We start from the raw sequence: 22,504 nt of genomic DNA, 5'->3' as shown, positions 1-22,504 counted from the left end.
AATTACCATTAGGGGTAAAGGGAAGGGCTATTGCTTTCGTAAAGGCGACTACGATGTACTGAGACTGTATTTAAATTCTATACAGTGGCATCAACTGATGATGTTACCAACAGCAAATTCGAAATGGGAAGCATTCAAAGAACTTATCTTCCAAGCTACTAGGCTTTACATACCAACTAAGAAATATTGTTCAAGGTTTAGGCCTAAATGGATGTCACATGAACTAATGAGGCATATGGCAGAGAAGACAAATGCATGGGATACATACAAATTAACACGTGACACAGAAGCCTATGATAGATACAAGTTGATCTGTAACCAAGTTACAAAGGAGGTTAGGCAGGCGAAGGCAGATTACGAGAGATCCTTGGCAAGGGATGCGAAGAAAAACAGCAAAGAGTTCTTTACTTATGTAAACTCTAGAAGGAAGGGGATGAATCAGATTGGTCCACTTGATATCGATGGGTCAACGGTTGATGACCCTGCTCAGGTAGCTAACCAAACTAAATGAATATTTTGCATCGACATTCACACATGAGGAGTTATTCAGCGAGGGGAATGCCAGAGGTGTATTCAACTCTAGCAGTAAGCTAGAGAATCTTGTAATAACTGAGAGTAAAGTGGAGGAGAAATTGTTGAAGATAAACACAAAGGCACCTGGGGTGGATGGGATCTATCCAGTTATATTAAAGGAGGCAGCAAAGGAAGTAAGCAAACCCTTAGCCATAATTATGAGAGCTTCCTTGGACTCAGGGGAGGTACCCATAGACTGGAGATTGCAAATGTGACCCCAATTCACAAAGGAGGATCAAAGGCTGACACAAGTAAATATAGACCTGTTAGATTAACTTCTGTTCCAGGGAAATTAATGGGGCTACTGGTTAAAGAAGCACTGCAGGATCATTTAGACAAGACTTCAGTTATAGCTCGGACACAGCATGGTTTTGTTAAGGGGAAGTCTTGCCTGACCAGTTTGATTGGATACTATGATGCAGACACAAAGGAACTGGATGCAGGGAATAACTTTGATATTATATACTTGGATCTTAGAAAGGCTTTTGATACTGTTGCACATGGAAGACTGCTGCACAAATTGGAGCAGTGTGGCATTGGAGGCAAATTGCTGCTGTGGATAAAGGGGTGGCTGAGGGGGAGAAGACAGATAGTGGTAATCAATGGACACTGCTCGTCGTGGACTAATGTTATTAGTGGAGTCCCTCAGGGCTCAGTGTTGGGTCCGTTATTGTTTTCTGTATTCATAAATGATATTGATGAGGGTATATCAAGCTGAATGTCGAAGTTTGCAGACGATACAAAGGTAGGCAGGGTTGTCAAGGACACTACTGACACTATGCTGCTGCAACAGGATCTGGAAAGGTTGAGCAGATGGGCTGAGAGGTGGCAAATGAAGTTTATCATTGAAAAATGTAAAGTACTACACATGGGGAAACAGCAACCCCAGCAACGTATCAACTCTGTGGTACTACATTGACAGTGGTAGAGAATGTAAGGGACCTGGGGGTGGTTGTGCAGGCAGATATGAAATTCTCTGAGCAGTGCAGACAGGCTGCAAGAGTAGCTCATAGTGTATTGTCAATGATATATATAGGAATTTTTCTAGCAGGGATAAGGAGGTGATTATTCCCTTGTATAAGGGAATGGTCAGACCACACCTAGAGTACTGTATACAGGTCTGGAGGCCTCATTTCAAGAAGGATGTAGAGCTGCTGGAACGAGTACAGAGAAGGGCAACAAGATTAGTGAATGGAACAAAGGAGTGCTCTTACGAAGAAAGGCTTAAGTTTTGCAAATTACAGTGTCTGGAGACTAGGCACCAGCGAGGTGATCTGATAGAAGTGTATAAAGCCTTGAATGGTTTGAGCATGCATCAATGCTGATGGGATTCTTCCTCTCGCTCAGAAAAATCACCTGAGAGGGCATAAATTCAAATTGAGGAAAGACAGATGTAGGATAGACAGACGTGCGGAAATTTGCCTTTAGCCAGAGGGTGGTTGGTTGGTGGAACAGACTTCCATCCCTTGTCGTGGAAGTTGATAGCCTAAATGAGTTTAAGGCTCAGCTGGATAGGTATTTTGAACCAACAAAGGAGTGAAGTGGAAATGGTTTTTTTTTTTTTGTCCGATGCTGCATAAGCTTGATTTCTTGCATCAAATGCCTCTGCTAATGCTAACTATCCTTTTCCTGTCTGTGCGGGAAAAATTTCCCGTGCGAGTGGAAATTTATTATTTTTTTTTAAACTACGCACGCTGGCCTTTACCTTGACAGTCTGTTAAAAAAAAAATAAGTAAAAAGTAACGATCCGGAGTTGAACTTATGGTCTAGGAGCCGCCCACACAATACATACATAGCTAGCGCTATGGATAAAGGGGTGGTTGAGTGGAAGAAGAGTGGTTATACAATTCAGTTGAGAACAATACAATTTTCTTACTACTGTATTTAGAATGATTAGTCCACTTTAGCAAAACAGCGTAATTAAGACGATGATAATTCCGAGAATATTGGAAATGTTCTTGCTCACGGAGACAATGAGTTGATGACTAGTGATCGAGGTTCGTAGGTCAGTGTTTAAAAGCCATGTTTACTCACGAGTAGATCTATACGAAACTGCCCGTGGAGAATATGCACTACTTTTTGCCAATTCGGGGGGCGGGAAATCTACCCGATGACGCAGTTTCACAGCTGAAAGACTAGTTCCTGATATTTAGGTCTCTGTTAGCGTTTGGGAACATTTATAATCCTTCAATGTTTCTTCTCTAGAATACGATATTTCTTAATATAAATTGGATTCGCCTGTAATTAATACACTGAATGTAGCAAGATAAACCAATAAACCAGTTGTGGCAATACGGTATACAGTGCACTAAACTTAAAGTTGCAACTCATTTGTATATCGCAATCTCGAGTGAAAGCAGTTTTAGATGTTGAAAGTTAATTAGCTGAACAAATACAAAGTACACTAATTATTTATTTGTATCCAGCAAGAATTAAAGTTACTTCCTTGGATATAGATGTTTTAAAAACGAATGCTAAAACTGTATAGTGTTAACTCCTAATACATTACCAGTACACGTCTTTCAATGAAGTAAAATTTTCAAAAATATTTTATATCATTAATTTGATTATTCAAATTGAAGATATGAATAATATAAAGGTCAAAAGTAAGGTCCCAGTTTAACGCTTAGTTTATTTAATCAACTCCCGGCGACGTGCTTTTTCACTTCTCTTATTTGTTAGAGATTTAAAAAAATCTCTAAAATATCTAGTGAAACCACATCACCTGCTAGGGTGATGTGGTTTCACTCCTGTGTGGGGGATTTGTCTACTATTGGCGAATGGGACGGATCTCTGTCTCCTCCCTTACCTGCCTCCCGGCAAATTAGGAATGTAAGTCCTGAGTCCAGGATTATTCCTAGATATTTCAGTTCTGTGCTTGTTAACACCGATTTTCATAGGAAGTGTTAGTAGCAAGTAAAGTATTCTACGTGTAAGATATAGTTCGGCGAACATCAACTTTGGAAGAGTATCTTTAGCTGTTTTTTTTTTTTTTTTTTTTTATAGTTTCAAGGTGAAATAATACTTAACTTTTGGAATATTGCTATTTGGTTAAGTGTGTGTGGATTACCGCATTGGCAGAGCCAATTTGGCTGTCGTCGGAGGACACGTAATTTGGCGGGAAACGTAATTAGATTTTCCTGCAGATAGTTACTGTATTTCTGGTGTTTCTGAGTTGATCAATTATTCGGTTTAAAATATGGATAAAAAGAAAAATCCTAGAGGTGGGGGAGGAAGAGAAGAAGAGCTTGGTACTGTCCCCAACCTCCCCTCGCGAGTTCCCAGGCTACAGGAGAGGTGGCTAAAAAGCCAACAGATCCAAAGCATAAAATTAAAAATGTTAAAGCTGGTTCAAGATCAGTTCAAGGTGCAACTTTCAGTTATAATCCAGGAGTTAGTGGTACAAGGAATGAGGATAAAGATGTAGGTTCCATGACAGCTGTTGGGGTTCAGAATGGTGTTATAGATCAGGGAACACAGAGTGAAGAGATCAGAGAGGGTATACAGGATTTACAGTTAACATCCGAGCCAAAGATATCTGATGCTCCAGAGGCTCATTCAGAATTTCTTAATGTTGATGTTGACAATTTTTTGGGGGATATTAGGAGACGAAGCATAGGTACCAATGTCAGAGAAAGTGACATAATAGTCACCAATATATATGAGCAAAGATGCAGATATGGGGATGTAAATACAATATGAGTTGATTACGAAGTTAAAGAAGATTGCGGTTGATTACACCACGAACGAAGCCAATAAGGTTATAAAGACAGCATCAAATTTTTTACTAGATAAATGGGTTGACATGGAGATAATCACTACAGTCTTGCTCATTGATAATGAGCGTTTGAAGGTTAGGATTGATGAGCTACAATTAAGAGCCAATCTATTCGATGATCTCATTAGAGATCAGACCAAGCTGTCAACAATTGGAGAACAACAGGCAGTTTCTTATGCAGATAATTGAAATCAGGTGTTGTAAAGGGGCAGTTGGGTGCTCAAGTTGTTTTAGAGGATCATGAAGGTGTGTCAGATAGAAGTAATTGGCATAAACCTAAAAACAGGGCAATACTCTTATATTGCGAGCAGAAGACAATACTCAATTTACTTCCAGTCAAGAGGTGAAGGATGTTGTGGCTCGTTCCCTGAAAGAAGTCTTTAAAGACATTAGAAATTTAAAAATGATAAGAAATAAGGGAGTGTTGATTGAAACAGTTAAAAGGAAGGATTTGAATAAAATTATCAATTCTGAACAGTTAGTAAATAAAGGTTTAAAACTAGACAACGCTAAACTTTCAGACCCTTCAATTTTAGTATATGATATGCCAAAGGATGTGGAAAAGGAGGAAAATTTTGAGGACTTGTTTTATAAGAACGTTAAAGATTTTGGTTTTATTGAATTGGAAGTTAAAGAGGGTGTATCATTTAGATTTTGTACTGGATCTAAAGCCAGGTATAATAATTGGGTTATAAGTATGAATCCAAAATTATACAGGTGTATCTTAGCTTGTGATAGGTTATACATTGGGTTTGCTTCTTTTAAATTCAGAAAGTTTGTAATAATATCCAAATGCTTTAAATGTTTGGGATTTGGGCATTCAGCTGGTAACTGTACACATAGGACTGTGTCTTGTGGGCATTGTGCCCAGGGAGAGCATAAATATAGTGATAAGGATGGTACCCCAAAATGTGTTAATTGTAAAAGGAAGGGAAGGATTCATGATCATTCTATAAGAGATGTCAACTGCCCTGAGTATATCCGGTCATTGGAAATTGCAAGTATGCGAATTAATTATGACGAATAATGCTAGTACGCATGATCATAGAGTAAATTATTTAAGAATTGTTCAATTGAATGGTCAAAAATCAAGAAATGTCATGGATGAAATTAAAGTTGGTATGATTGAAGGAGGTTATGATATTCTGTGTCTCCAAGAAACTTATGTAGGCACATTTTCAAACTCTTAAGGTCACTGGATTTCCAATAACTGCTCATGTTATACACATTACTGTAGTTAAACCTAAAACTGCTATTGTAGTTTTTAATAAGAGTTTTAATAAAATAAGTTGCATTAGTTTGGTTTAGTGGAAGATCCTTACTGTGTTTGTGGAAGGTTGGAAACATGGGATCATATCTTATATGAATGCAATTTATATGATGAATTTAGATTAGACTTATTTAATTTGGTACATAATTTTATTAGGGGTTCTGAATTAATTTGGCTGTCTAATGAAAGGAATTTGTAGAATTTCAACGGTTTGCAGGTTGACCTTTAATAAAAGGAGTATACCTGTGGTTACTAATACTGACTAAAGACCTGTATTCCCCCCTCCTCCTTCTCTGGATGGATAGGCAATTCTGTCTTGGAGGCGGGAAGAAAACTTTTTTTTTTTTTTGCAGGCTTTGTGGAATGACCATAAGGCGGGATTGTTGCACTCATTAGTAAGAAGTATTCTCCCAGTTGGTGAATGTTTTTTTTTTTTTTTTTGCTGGCTCTTGGGTGTGGGCACCCCAGGAGCGGGACTGCTGGCACCCACCAGTCTCGCACCCTTACTGGTGGGTGCTGGTTTAGGTGCATTATGCACCCCCAGAGTTAGACCCAGGCTTAATTCCTCGTGCTAGGGATGGGCACCAGGTGGTGATTGCCCAATGGACTATCACCTGGTGGCAGAGTAGCCTGTTTAACTTATAACACATTACACACACACTTACACTAACAGGCCATTATGAGAACATGGTATTATATGATAAATTGGTGGAGATGGATGTATGTTCGGGTGCCACCCTTCGACAGTTAAATACGTATATACTATTGGTGAATTTTTGAAATTGGGAATTGTGTGCAAGGAAACTGTCGAAATTAAAGTTGAACACAGATACGCCTGTTCAAATTTTAATTTATTGAAAACTGGGATGCCGTTTTGTGATTATTAAATGAGATCATTTCGAACTGCCATTTGGAGCAAGCAGTTTTTGGTGCATCCTTTGGTGCCAATTTTCCGTATGTTGTTGGCACATCTCTATGTTATGGCTAGTTAAATCCAGTGGGAATAAAAAAGTTTGTTCATGCAGATTCCTCAATCGCAAAATTTCATTGAAGATGAGTTTAACTACCTCAAAGATTTCAGCAGGCAATGGATATCTGTGGAACATCAATCAGACCATCAGTAACAATACCCAAAACCTCAACAGTAATTCAGTAAGCAGATAAAATGCATCGTTTTACATTTGAACTGTTGGCTGACTGAACATCACTTTTTTTTATTTATATCGAATTCAGCTTTATCTGCTCTTCTGTAGCAAGTTCAGATCTACCAACTATGCTGGAAGGCATTACTGCATGTGCATTAGAGACCGAATTAACCATTCTCTACAAATATGGTTCTCTAACGCTATTCTTCTTTTTATGTTATGTGTTTGGAAAAAAAAAATATATATTTTTTTGTTTGTTTAGTTTTGCTTATTGTTTCTAATCATTCAGGAGTCGGTATCCAGTACTTTTTATTTATTTTTTTCTTTTGGTGTGCCAAGTCTTTTCTGGAGCCTATAGGAAATGCTTGATTACTTTTGCAAGGCAATGATAGGCCTAGAAAATCAAGTTAATGTAATTGCATCATCATTAGTTCTAATGTTAGCGTGGTTTTGGCACCAAGCCAGTTGATTTTTCTTCCATCACATTCGCTGTGTTTTGCAGGCAAAGCTTTATCGGATACATTTGAAGGCAAGATATTCTTGATCCTGAAAAAAATACTTCTATCCAGAGGTAGAAGACCTAACCTTGAACATTTTAGCTTATTACTGCAAAATAAATAAAATACTGTAATTTGTAAAAGAATAAGAGAAGTTTACCTTAATATGATAGGTAGAACACTTTTGTATGATACTCTCCAGAAATAAAGACGAAACCAATTAAAAAATCGTAAATCTTACATTACAGTAAAAAATAATTAAACAACTGAACAAGTAAAAATCAATTTAACACAATTAAAAATTAAGTAAAAAATTAATGAAAAGAACTTAACGAAAAATTGCAAAACGATTTTTCTTCCTGGAGCTGACGACGCTTTTCAAGTCGTGATCACAGGAATTTTCATTCCTGTATCACGACATGCGGTCGAAAAGCGTTGTCAGCTTCAGGAAGAAAAATCGTTTTGCAATTTTTTCGTTAAATTCTTTTAATTTATTTTTTACTTGTGTTAAATTATTTTTTACTGTAATGTAAGATTTTAGTTTTTAAATTGGTTTCGTTTAGACTTTAAAGCATTTAGGTCATAAGCCTCAAGCTATAGGAGAGTCTAGACTATGTATAAATATAGTGCAAGCGCATCAGAAATACATATTTATATCTGAATAAATCAAAATATTAGTAAAACGGCATCGTTTTAAGTTATATCTCATATTGTGAATACCTTCACAACGAGTTGCCATGATATTGCACTACTTCGAATAAGTAACGCTTCACCTAAGGAGAAGACTAATTTTACTTATTCTCAGATGGATACCACCACCCAGACGGCACCGTTTCAGGGCTATTTGGCCCTTCTTCGGTGGGTAGGTAGGTACCCGAGTGATGCAATGATAGCAAAACAGCTATGAAGTATAACTCCCTAACGCCATCATTGCATCACTCGGGTACCTTCCTACCCACCGAAGAAGGGCCAAATAGCCCTGAAACGGTGCCGTCTGGGTGGTGTGGTGGTATCCATCTGAGTATAATAGGCTTCTCCTTAGGTGAAGCGTTACTTATTCGAAGTAGTGCAATATCATGGCAACTCTTTGTGAAGGTATTCACAATATGAGATATAACTTAAAACGATGCCGTTTTACTAATATTCTGATTTATTCATGTATAGCTATGTATTTCTGATGCGCTTGCACTATATTTATACATTGGTTTCGTTTTAATTTCTGGAGAGTATACGGAAGTGTTCTACGTATCATATCAAGGTAAACTTCTTATTCTTTTACAAATATTGATATCAACGTAAACGTATTGAGCGTTATAGCTCTGGTTCATACTAATAAATAAAATAAAGAAATGGGGCCAGAATTATTGCGAACCGCTGGCGTACGCTGCAGCCAGTCCAATCCTGACCTTGAAACCACTTGCATTCTGGTGCAGTATTTACTCGAAGTGACTTTTTTTTTTTTTTTTTTTTTTATAAAACCGATATCCGGTATCTGAACTGCTTCATAGACTTCGAATAGATAGACCGTTAGGTTTATCTTAGTGTTGTTTGTTATTTGGTTTTTAGGAGCATTAGCAACTAAGGCCATATTACTCCGGGATATGCGGTGGTCATTCCCTGACCTTTCGGCATCCTCCGTATTTGGTGGTGACGGGCTTGAACCACGGTCTAATCAAGAAGCGTATGCTACCACTGCTGCTCCTTGCCACCTGGCTACGGAGACGCCCTTATCTTAGTGTCAGCGTCCATTCATTTACAGCCGAATTGTAAAATGTTTTAAAAGGATCAAACACAGTTTTGTCGTGGGTTTGGTGCTGCGCCATTCAGCTAAATGGTTTCTTGACATTTTGCAACTTATGTAGAATTAAGCTCTTTAGAAAGACAAAATCGTATTCTTTCTATGTGTAATTACAATTAATACGATAAGTGAAAAAAATAACAGCAATACATTAAAATTTTTGGCGCAAATTTTGTTAATTATGCATTACAGTGTATAAAATAAAAATAACACGGGAATGCCGTTCCATCAACTTCGTCACATGCGATCTAATATCAAAAAGTTGATTTGCACTGATTTTTGTGTAATTAGAACAGATAAAAGACTATAGATATTGGCTAAAGGTATAAGCGTGCCCGAGCTACAACACTTTCCCTTATGCATGGCTGTCATCAGATTCTCATGAGACTTAATCACATTCATTACGCACACTCACAAAGCTAAGAGTACGTGTACAGTGCTCGTTCCCAATACGGAAATAATACTTAAAGGAAGTTATGCCTTTCTCCGGGTAGTGCGATTTCGCAAACTTTACACATCTGACTCGCGGCTATTTTATTCTCAATAATAAAGTCGCTTTACCTTGAACTGATAAAGGCATTTTAATTTATGTTTCAACCACAGTATTGTACTGTTCACATATTATCATTGCATGCCCTGTCTTTATTAGACTCAGTGTCCTTGGAAAGTGACTTAGTGAAGGTTGTTAGCGAAGACATTTGCCGTTATTCATCACCTTCGCTGCCTGTTACCGTCCTCACGTGGGCATCCTGCTGACATCATTGCAGTACCACTTTTTCGACGAACACCCGTGTATACAAACTCTGAAGACAAAACATGCCGACCTGTATTGTACCCTCTGCCGCTATATTTATTATATTATTAAGCTCTTTAAACGAATTTTATTTGGGTTTTGTGACCAATAAATTGATATTTATTTTATGTTTTTCTAGAGTGCATCCCAAGTTAAGCAAATTAAAACGTAATACAGTAGATTGTGATCACTTCGGCGGAGGTGGACAGAAAGAAAACATTAAATGGAACGATATAAAATACTTAAATTTGACTGTCTACTATTCTTTCGAGAAAGTAAGCAATAAAAATGAAACTCGTGTATTTTTGGAAGTCCATACAAACCTTTTTAAAAACAAATGAATATTTAAAATAAAGAATTAGTGAAGGGTTAATGCTTTACTGAAAAACAGATTGGTAGGAATACGGATACAGCATTCTTTTTTTCACGGAGTAGCCGTACGAAGCAACGTGTCGGATTTCAAGAACAAATCTGGATGTACCCACTTTCACTGCACACGCGTAAACTGCGATAATTCAAAAAAGCGGAAGCGCTGATTAAAATAAACGTCGATTTTTCTGTGTATTCTTGTACATCTGATCGGGACCTCAATAAAAGTGATAATAACGTTACACGAATGATAAAATTATCCTTGATCCCAATAGCGGCTTATACTGTATAAATAAAAGCACAAAACATGCACTGTTGTAACTACGGTTGCGCAGCTGTGTTTGATAGTGGGGAGGGGGCTGATACGTGATTTGAAACTTAACTAATAAACCTAAAAGCACCATTTTCATTAAATTGAACAACTCGCAGTCCTTCCTATACCATTTTGGCCCACTTTTCAAAAGTGCTATGCTTATGAGAGCACTGTGTGTGTGTCTCCATTTTCGTATTTAAAATCCGATCATAAATCAGATTTCGATATCCTGAAGCGGAATTTTTATTTTGATCCGCCATCTTTAAAAATTACTGAAATACATTTCATTAGGCGCGTTAGAATACAGCAGCGGACAAAAATACTGCATCACCTTAAATAAAGTAACATTTGTAGTGGAACATATAAGATAGTTTGATTACAGTCACTGTAATCAAATAACGCTTCTATTGCATCACAGTAATTGCAAGGTATTGGGTCAGCCGTTTATATAAATACGGCGTTGGAAGGGTATACACTCTCATTAGTACCCTGTTTTGCGGAGACGTAAGCATGGCTCTATATGTTCAGTTGACACCAAGAAAAAAAGTGTAGCTGTTGCTCTGTCCCAGGAAGGGCTTTCGCGTGCTATCGCTGATAAAATAGGCTGCCACCAGTCAACAGTATCCTGGGTGCTGAAATTAAAGCGTGATGTGAAGAGAAGACCTGGATCAGGCCGTAAGAGAGTGACTGCGCTTTTCCCAAGATCTATATTTGAAACGGCTACACCTTCGTAATCGCCATGCTAGTGCTCCTGATCTAAAACTGATCCAAAGACGGTTTTCGGAATGTGTTCTGCATGCCTGTTGACCCAACAAATGAGGAAAAAGCGACTTGCTTGGGCTAAAACGCATGTTTCATGGACAAAAGAGCAATGGGACACCGTCATCTTTTCTGACGAATCGAAATTCAACCTGCATGGACATATGTATAGGGAGGCACCTAGAACGTCTGTCCAACTCCGCCTCTTGTCTCTGTGAAGAGCAGAATCAGCTGTAAATGGGCCAGAAATGTGTGGGTGTAGGTTTGTGTGTGTGTGTTCTGGCCACTTGGCTACCCAGAAGCAGTGGCGTAGCTACCATGTAGGCAGGCAAGGCAATTTTCATTAACTAAGTAGGGGCCCGAGCATTTTATTTGCCTCCGGGCCTGAAAAAGGGTAGCTACGCTAGTGCCCAGAAGTATCAGTCACCTGGCCAGATGATTCTGGGTACTCGCCCACACAACATCAGTTCCAATAGAGCACGTACTGTCTCCTCTAAAGAGACTGACCCACCTAGTGATACCAAAAGGTGAGCCAGGATCCTCGAGAGAGAGAGAGAGAGAGAGAGAGAGAGAGAGAGAGAGAGAGAGAGAGAAAATAAAATATTGTATAATATATATATTTAAAAAAAAAAGCACATTAGTGATAGTTGGGATAAAAAAATTAATAACAAAAAATAATAATTAGCAAATAATAAGAAAAAGAAGAGGCTAGTGCTGGTAAAAAAAAAAAAAAAGAGAAAAGTAGTCTTCATAAATACTCTTGTATCCAGGATAATTCGGATGTGGGACTGGTGACCTTTAGGATCAGTGCAATGACAATTCTTGCATATATGAACCATAGAAGAAAGTATCTAATTTTGATGCAATTATGCATAATTCATGAGCAGCCCAGCACACTGCACAGAAATTTCTGAGCGTTCCCTGAAAGTACATGTTTTGTCGTTCAGGATAGCAGAGAAGCAAACTATTGTCCCGCCTACACACGTGTATTTGGTGGATTGTTTTGGTTCACTACTCCGGCGTTGATTCTCTTTCTGCGAGCAAACTCCTCGGAGGCAAAGTTCTGAAAAGCTTAGAGATGGTCCTTATTCTGCAGAAGCAATTCCTCCGGCCCTCGAGAGAGATCTGGAACGTCAGTTCCGAGCTTCACTCTAAGATAGTCGTAGATTGCACAGTTAAAGAGAGATGACTCCAATCTTCTGTATTCCCGCAGCTGCAGAGATCGGTGTGATGAAAGCGAAACTGATGGTTTTTGATTGAGAGCCATTCTTGTGGCCGCTCCAAGTGGGATGGTGTCCCATCTAGTCTGCCAGATGCTAGTTAAAGCATCCGGATTTCTCTTTTTTTAGGACCTTCATTTAAATTTAGCCGAATACCAAGTAAGTCTGAAGGTATTTGTTTTTCGTGTCGAAAGCATAGGCCACAAATAGATCCAACGGAAGGGAGCCCGCAATAACTTGCACTGCAGCGGTGGAAACTGTTCTACAGACTCTGAGAATAGAGCAGCATGCTCCGCTGGATTGAATTCAGTTTTAACCTAATTTTAGAATTTGGTGGCCCGGTGAAACCAAGTTCCTGTCGCATAGGTGACTATGGGCAGGAAAACAGCATTATAGTAGAGAAAGACTGACTGACTTCCTAGAGAGACTCCACTCAACCTGCATGGCCTGAAGGAGTGTGCCTGAAACCCGTTATTAAGGATCACCACACAGACGTCCAAAACTGCATTTTTCAACAGGACTCAGCACCTTGCCACACAGCAAAATTTGTAAGTTTTATGCTTAGTAATGAGTTTGTCTTCTTGGCTCAAAAGGCTTAAAACATACTTACATCAATGTTTTCCCCTCGTTTTTCTCCCTTAAGGTGCAGTCATATCTCAGAAATGCTGGAATTACAGTGTTGGACTGGCCCGGCAACAGTCTAGATTTGAATCCTGTTGAAAATTGCTGGTACATAATGTCGTCTAAAATTGCCCAGAAGAAGCCAAGTAAGATTCAGCTGCATTGTAAGGGTGTGGTACCACGAAATTGGGAAACCGTATATCCAGAAGTTGATTAACTCTGCCAGGTCGTTGCAAGGCTGAATTGCAGCTCGAGGAGGAACAAAAAAATATTGAGAACTTATTTTGCTTATTTACAGTACATAATCTTGGCACGTCTCACAGAAATAAACTGGAAGGATCTACAGCAAGAATCAATGGACATCACAATATCTAGCTTACTAACCAGCTAGTTGAAATTGCCACCCAAGGAGCATCCAAGCAAATAAAATTATCTGACAGATTCAATGCTGAAGACAGAGAAGCATTCAAGAGGAAACAAAACTTTCAGAAAATGGAAAAAGTTTCAATACTCGGCTGACTACCAGATGTACAAGAAAGAGCGGGCAACCTTCCTTAAATACAAAAGAAAAGCAATCCGGCAGCTAGTACTCAACAGAATAAATCACTCCAAACGTATTGCATCCAAATGCAAAGTTTTCCATATGGAAGAGAAGGTATTTCAGGAATGGGTATCTTTTGACTTTCAACGAGATGCCATCAGACCCAAAAACCCCAAAACTGGCCGATTTCCTCATACACTCCAGACAGCCCCTTTCAACAAAGCAACACCTTGTAAATACCATCAATAGACTTCCCAATAAAAGAAGAAGAAGAACTCTTTATTGCATACAAAACGCACATGCCGTACACAATACCCTTCACGGCTAAAAGCCAGGGGTTAAAACTACAGTTGGTCCTCTATCCATGGTTAAAGTGTGTAGTGCCTTCATTGTGGAGCCCCTTCTGTCAATCTTTAATCAGATATTAAATTCCGGATCAATCCCGACAATATGGAATCACTACAGGGTACGACCCATACCCAAAAGAAGGGAGCCTAAGGAGTTCAGACCGATCTCGGTGGGCTGCACTCTATTAAAAGTGTTTGAGAAAACTATCTTATCAGCACTGATCGAACAATGCTTCTCTCATAGACCCAAACATCAGCATACTGTGATCCCCAAAAGATCTACATATACAAACTTACTAGACACCCTGTTTAAAATTCAAACTACTCTCAACAGTAAATCTCAGCTGGGCGTCATCTTCCTTGATATTTCATCTGCTTATGATAAGCTCTCAATTCCCGCTCTCATCTACATTCTGGAAAAATACTTTGGCATTACAGGAAGCCTGTTAAAAGTCATAAACCTCATCCTTACGCCAAGACAACTCATCAGCCATAAATCCTTCAAACAGGAGCGCGTTATAACGCGGGGAGTACCGCAGGGAGGTGTCATGTTCGGTTTGTGGTTCGCCGCGGCCCTTGAACCTTTCCTCGCAAGGTACACTGATATCTCATCATATGCAGATGACCTCAAATTATATATAAAATCAAATGACTCTGAACAAAAACACCTGATAAATCAGCGAGCCGCCGTCCTGATCAACCGCCTTGTAACCTATCTACTGCAGATAGGTGTGGAGCTAAACATATCTAAATCAGCCCAAATCACATTTACAAAAAAGAATCAAAAATGACATCACAACAGAGTGCAGATAAGGAAAGTGAAGTCTCACACCGACCTCGGCTTGACTTGGGACGAGGGCCTCACTTTTCAAAACCATTTTTCGACCATGAAAACTAAGACTTTTTCGGCGATGTGGGCAATTCGACAAGAGCTGACGGGGTTACTCCACGTAGATGTAGTCCGAGGATACGTCCAGCGGTGCCTACAACCAATCGCACTATATGCATCACCAATCTGGTCTTCTGCACCGACCTCGTACATAAACAGATTCCTAGCAGTCGAGTATGGGTAATGCGATGGATGAACAGAGTCACGGGCAGCGCATTCACCATCTCCAGGGCTGTTTTATATGCTAACTTAAATATCACTCCCTGGAGAGTTCACATTGCATCCAGGAATATTCTTCTTCTGTCTCAGATGCTAACTGGTGTGATTGACGCCCCCAGTCTTCACGGAGTTATCGCTACTCCACGTGCTGGACGCAGTAATGACAATCCCTACTTACCGTTGCATTCTACACTATCCAACCTGTGCTGTCTGAAGAACTTCTTTCCGAACAACGCAGTCCCCCTTTTCAATACATTGCCGATAGATCCTGTGAAATACTGTGAAGAGCCTCTCTGAAGCTTACAGCTTGCTTGAACTATAGAAGTATGAAGAAGCTTGAGAAGTATGTAATTACAATACAGTATTGTTAGCTTTAGATGGTCCATGCCACGCTTTGCATGTTTTCTTACGAGTATGTAGGACTCGTGAACGTGGTGTCGCTTGTGAAATATTGTACAGAGAAAAGAAACTTAAAAAGGTATATGGGGAGAAGAGTAATAAATATTCAGTTATAATTAAACTGAACGGCTCAGTTTAGAAAACGTAAAACTAGTTTTATTAAGTATTCTATGATGTTATAATTAATTGATAGAGAAATAACTGTATTTACACTTCAGTTAATTACAGAAAGGGGAAAAATTAATTTAAGAAGAAAAAAATTAACGCCCTTGAAATATAACACACTGCCTACGTTGCCTAACTTGTTTTTGTACATAAGTTTATTGCCATTGCTGATTTGAGAGATGAATAGGCAATGTGACGGATGCGCAGAAATGAAATTATTCTCCGTTCTCGATAAGTCCTTGCTTTTTGCCCCCCCCCCCTTTTTTTTTTTTTTTTTTTTCAATCATAAAGTTTTACTATTTGCTAACGCATCTGAAATGTAACGCAGTGTTCACATTAACTGACTTGTTATTCGATATGGCGAAAGAAGCAGAAAGTAGGATTTTTTAATTTGTTTTAAAACTTTAAATTTAATTTCATGCTTAGTATGTTTGCCGTCGTCGAGTGGTCAGGAGCGAGAGTGCAGTAGCACACGCTCTTTGAGTAGACTGGGGTTCAAGCCCCTTACTGCTGAATACGGTCGATCTGCCAACCCGCACTGGACCAGCGTGACAGATTATGGTCCATTTCCCTCAGCATGAATTGTTGAGGAGGCTTCCATCATGCAGTGGGTTGATAATGGCTGCACTTACCTTTTTTTTTATGTTTGCGTATAGCGTCTATTGTGTTCACCACTCTGCGCTCAGACTTGCCTGATAGCCCCTTTAAGTGTCTTAGGTAGAAAGTGGACCCTGGCGCGACTCCTCGAGGCTAAGGTTGGGAGTCAGAGGGCAAGGGACCTGGTGTCCTCTGCTCCACGGCTGCGAAGTCGCCAGGTGCCGGCACCTAACGCTCAACATAATACACAAACTTGCACACCTACATATACACACACCTGGCGGCCTTGGCCTTTTGCCTTTTCAGATGCTACAGCGGTATATAGGGCGAACCCTGGAGACCGCAATTTTACAATTACACCTTGACCTTGCGTTCACCATATCCATCCGCCCGTTCGCATTTAATAACTCTCTTCCCAGTAGATGGATTTTTCGTAAATTTTTACATTGGTTCGTTTAAAAAAATTGTCGAGCCAACCATCCCAAATTTAATTAAAATCGGAGAAACCAAAGCATTAATTGTTTTCTTGGCCGTCCGTCTGTATGTAATAACTGTATTTCACGAGTGGTGGATGGATTTTCATAAATTTTACATTTGGCTCTTTTAGAAAGATTTGTAAAGTCATCCAATAGAATTACGGAAATTATTCTTTCTTCCCCCTTCATACACAGGCTATCCGTATATTGTAGTTGAAGCACCAGATAGTATGTTTGCGTGCCGTGCACTCTTGATAAATGAACAGTCGGTGTGGCGGATGCGCGGAAACGATTCTCTCGATTCATGCATAAATATCATTGCTTTTTTGCTTGTGGTGGTTTTTTTTTTTTTTTTTATAAATAATATTTTCTGACACTGTGCACATTAACTAATTTAACATTAACTAGCTGAAACGTTTGTTTAGTAATTTTAATAAGGCTTAAAATACTTTTTATCATAATTATTAGCTCGCACTACTTCGGGCTCTTCTATATTTGTTTAAATAATAAGCTTCTATATTTGTTTAAATAATAAGAGGACTGTTCAATAAAGAATGATCATAATTTTTCATGAACAACCGTACTGCTTGCCATTTCTAGCAGAGTTGCGAATTTTAAGACAAAACTAAGCTGCATTACGTAGCAATTGCTTGTAGATCGGTCAAGAGTATTCTTGTTCAGTTTCGCCTACATTATAGTAGGAACAGTACGCTGCTCTCAGATTTGTTTTCCGTCTCAGGAAAACATCAGCTGAAACGTATGAAATGTTGAGGCATACGGTGAATAAACTCTTCCAGATAAGTGGAGCTGGAAGGTGATTTGGAACAGTGCTACTCAAAGTGTGGTCCGCGAACTGTTTTTTTTTTTTTTTTTTTTTTATTATCTGTCCCCTACGATTCGTCCGTTACCAGTCAGCGGGATTTGTATTTTACAAAAGTACCGATCCGCGGCGGATTGGAAATAAAAGAAACTGGTCCTTTACTACAGATAGTTTGAGAAGCACTGGTTTAAAATGTTTAAAGATGGACGTGATTCAATCACAATAATCGGCGATCCTGGACCCCAACCACTTCTGTTATCACAGAAACCATAAACATAGTCGTGAGAGATCGTCGTATAACACTAAGACAACTGGAAGAGATTTAGAGTATGAAGCACGCACAGGGTTCTCCATGATCATTTGCATATGATACGTGTTTGTGTTTGCTGGGTTCGAAGACTACTCGCACCCGAGGAACAGCAAGTTTGCAGTGAGGTTTGTCTGGAGCTGCAGTCGATAGTTACTGAAGATATGAGGTTCTGCACAAGGTGATAACTGCGGATGAGAAATGGCTTCATCCTACCCAGAGTAGGCAACAAAACTAAGTCAAAAAAGCAAAAGTTGTGGTCTCTGCAGGAAAGGTTATGGTCATCTCTCTCTCTTACATTCAGGAAATGTTTATCAGCACGTATGCCACTTAATACAGCTGTTACAGGACCTTACTACAGAGCTGTACTTGCACATATGCGGTACAAATTCGTCGCAAACGACCACAGCTGCACTTAGGTGGGTGGATGCTGCATCATAACAATGCGAGACCTCACACTGCTCATACTGTCATCGGGTACTTTGCCAGTATTAATGCCAAATGTGTTCCTAATCCCCCCCCCCCTACAGTTCTGACCTCGCATCCTGCGATTTCTTTTTCATTTCCAGTTAAATAAGGAGCTGCGAGGAAAACGTTTCCAGTCGCCAGAAGTGTTTTAAAGACATCTGAGGCGATTTTCAAACGCATGTCAAAAAATGACTTCAACCATGTATTCGAAGAATGGCAGAAACATTGAAGTAACTGCATTTTATTTAATGGGGATTACTTTGTAAGTGACCAGCAAAATATGGATGATTAATAAAGGTATGCTGTGAAAAAAAATGATCATTCTTTATTGAATAGTTCTCGTATATAATTTATTTAATTTAAAATAAGATTAAACAGAAACACCGTATGAGGATGGGGAAGGTGCACTAACGGAAAGTCCATATCAGCTTTCAGACATGAAATTCAAATGAACATAGAACATCAAACGTGTAATAGAACAATTAAGTGATCACTCTTGTGTAATTCAGTTACGAGAAAGCGAAAATAGTCTTGTGAACTTCAATTTCCAAAAGCCATTTTGCGTGATGAAGATAATGGCTTCCTAATGTCTATCTAAGCAAGTTTCGCCGCACAACAGGATCTGTTTCATGGAGTGACGCACTGTCTCGCCTTAAGAAAAAGCCATCTGTGAAGAATTCGATGAGAAGAAAGGCTGCTGAATCTTTGTTCAACTTTCTGTTTACCAGTCACGTTCTTTCGTAAATGCTACAGTGACTAAATAATCTTAGTCGATATGTTCCGCGCGTATTATTCTATACGTTGTTCCATTCGTAGCCGCAGTGTCCGTTGAACTTGGCGAATGACGCAGCGTATTTTAAAAAAATTCTCCGTGTTCCCGGTTTTGCAGCGTTGCACGTTTCGCGCTAATGCGAATTTCTGAACTTCTAACTCTGCGTAAATGAAAGCCTGAAAGTGTCCAAGATAGTACAGCCATCATTACCGTAGTGATTCGTGTCATTACTGTTCTATTATAGGTTAGAACATCGGAAAAAAAAGAATAAAAATAAAGTCGCCTAAATTGCATTTTCTGTTGGTGTGTTTGTTACAGTTGGACACTCTCATGTTGGACACCTCCCGGACTTTTCAACAGCGCGAGAAACTGAAATATTTGATCATTAAAAATCCTCTACCATCCCTGTTACACATAGGTCAGCACATTCCCATTCAGGTTCTACATTTGCAGGACAATGCTTCTCCCCCCCTTTATTATTATTTTTTTTACTTAAAACTCGCCACAATAGTTTAAATACCAGAAGGAAATACAGATTTGTATACGAGTATGTGTACTTTAAAGTCTCAGATTTATTTAAGTTATATTTGAAAATAAGAGTTGTGTTCGATTAATCAAGTACGCCATTATCAGTGCAGCTACGTGTAGGTATTTGAATTATTATGTGTACTTTAATCCGGTGTAATAATCAAGGGCGAAAAAATAATTTGAAAGCGTACTTTTGAAGAATGTATTTTAAAAAACTACTTTTGCAGATAGTTAAATTAAAAAGTAAATGTTTACGTTTTGCGCGCTGATTCAAAATATGTTTTCGATTTTTATTAACACGTATAATTTTAGTAATAAGGCTTCCGATAATATCATTACAAATTAATTACTACGATTTCATTACAAAACACATGAGACTGGTTACAATTACGTTTTTATCACCATATGGTGAAGAATGTCACAAAACATGTGAAGAATGACTTAAAAATTAATCTATTACAGTAGATTAAATTTAAATCCTAATAGTACAATAAAAAAAATAATTTTCAAAAGGAACTCGTGCAAAATACTTAAGTTCCTATTTAAAAGTGATGATCTTATAAATAATTATTGTTTATAAGATAATTATTGGCATTTTAATGGTCACATCAAGGCACAATCCTCAAACTAAATTAATTCAAGTGCAGTCAGCGTTTCTGACACACTAACATCTCTTTGGCTTCCATTTTCGGATTGGTCTTAGCCAGCATGGTGGCACGATCACCACTGGATTACCATTGCATCATTTTGAAATTTGAATAATTTTTTTGTGGATAAGTTTGTACTTCTTGGTGTGGTTAACGATAAAGAAATAGATGTTTGCAGCATCATTTCTGTCAGGTTTAGTGTGAAAAACTACGTAACGCTATTATGAAAGAAGATGGTGTAAGAACAAAATTCTTACACTTATCCTAGCGAATGTTATGTTATAAATATTATAACATAACAAGAAAAAAAAGATGTAAATAGTAAATAATATTATTTACATAGGATGATCTTCAACCAGATTTCGATCGCTCTGTACCATACAGTCAAGTAGGGGAGGATTAACGTAACAACGGGGGGTAGCAGGATGGTACACAAGACAATGGGAGCACTGGAACACTAGTACAAAGGGAGCACCGCAAGGCCAGTTCATGGTCGCATAAACAGAAAGTGAGCAGCTCTTTGGAAGGAAAGAACAAGGGAACCGACTCCCCCTTGTGGAGAGGAAGATTTTAAGAACTAGGAGGGTGAAGAAAACCCTGGATGCGATATACACTATGTAGAAATGGCTGCCGCTATTTGAAACAGACCGACTCCTTGAGCACTTACTGATTTCAAGGAGCGGTAGAGAAGAAACAGAGTGGACTAATGGCGGTAAGTGAATCGGGAATGATCACAAGGAAATATCTAGAAATTGCTAGACGCCCTGTAGTTCATCGAAGTTGATGAAAATTTCGTAAACAGGAAGTTACCCCAGGAGAGGGAAGGGCCAAGAAAAACGGAAGAAGTGGGAGAGAGCGAATGAGAAAAATGAGATGATGGAGAACGAACGACGATTGGATCAAAATAGAATGAGCGGCTGAAACAAAAGGCAGATGCAAGAAAGGAGTGAGGAAGTTTTTTGTGGGAGAGTGGTGAGTTTTGGCAGTGTGGAAGTTTGGAGAGTTCCCGTGGAGATGCCTGAGTGATGTGCGGCTGGAAAGAAATCCCGAGAAGTGCCGGGAGAATCGCCAGAAAGTAGCGGCCAGAGTAATGAGTTGTGGGAGATGCTGTTTAAGAGTTGTTGAAATAGGAAGGAGATAATCCTTGAAAGATGGAAACACCTATGCTGGAGCTGAGTAAAAAGGATCGAAAAGCCTCACCATAGAACGATAAGGAAGAGCTACATAGCCAGGCTTCTTAATAAAGCAGTAAGAAGAGTCCTGATAATCCTATTATGCTTCCCAGTTTCGTCGAACTGATCAGACGCCCAAAAAGCAGGCCGGAGCAACTTATTTAATAGCCGTATGTAAAGAAGAGCGAGTTCCTGAACGTAGGAGAATCCCTGTAGATGAACAGCAGTACTTTGCCGATGAATAATTCCAGTTGGAGCCTGATGATGCCCTATGCTGTTGATGATGAGTCGCCCCTGAACTGACAAAAGGTAGTGTAAAGAGTGATTCCCTAAGTTAATATGTAAGTACGAGATAATAATTTTAAGCTAGATTTAAAGAGAAGGACTTTAGAAAAATGTTTATTTAGTTGATAGTAGAGTTGAAGAGAAGGACTTTAGAAAAATGGTTATTTAGTTGATAGTAGATTTGGTATTGATTAGTATAGAAGGAAGAAAAGGGTTCATAGATGTATGTACTTCATCTCAAGGATAAGTTAAAGCAAGGAAGATTTAGATACATGTACTTGAGACTGGTATGTTCTAAGTTAAGATGTAAAGGTGTTCTATGTACTTGAAACGTTACAAGATATTAAGATTGAATTATTTTGGAAGGGATAAATTAATGAAAGATTATAGCGGGGATTTATAAATCTAGGACAATATCCATAGAGGTGTTAAGCCCACTGAGGTAATTCCAGTTGGGAAGTTTAACTGTTAGAAAGTAAAAATAATGTTATGAGATGTAACCTAAACCAGAAGGAGAAAAGGCAGAAAGGCACGAAGAGACATATTATATCATTTGCTATTAATTTTACATCTTAACACACATATAATGCCAGTTATTAACATTATACCAATTGATGTTGTATGATACAATTCTTTAATGTATATACTGTGAAATAAACAAATTTGTATATGTTTATCATGTGTAGTATTGAGTCATTCTGAATACTCAGCCAGTCCAGAGGAGACATACACGAAC

Source organism: Mastigoproctus giganteus, chromosome 12, assembly GCF_048544385.1.
Source record: "Mastigoproctus giganteus isolate SK-2022 chromosome 12, ASM4854438v1, whole genome shotgun sequence".
NCBI lineage: Eukaryota > Metazoa > Arthropoda > Arachnida > Uropygi > Thelyphonidae > Mastigoproctus > Mastigoproctus giganteus.
This window is presented reverse-complemented; position numbering follows the sequence as displayed.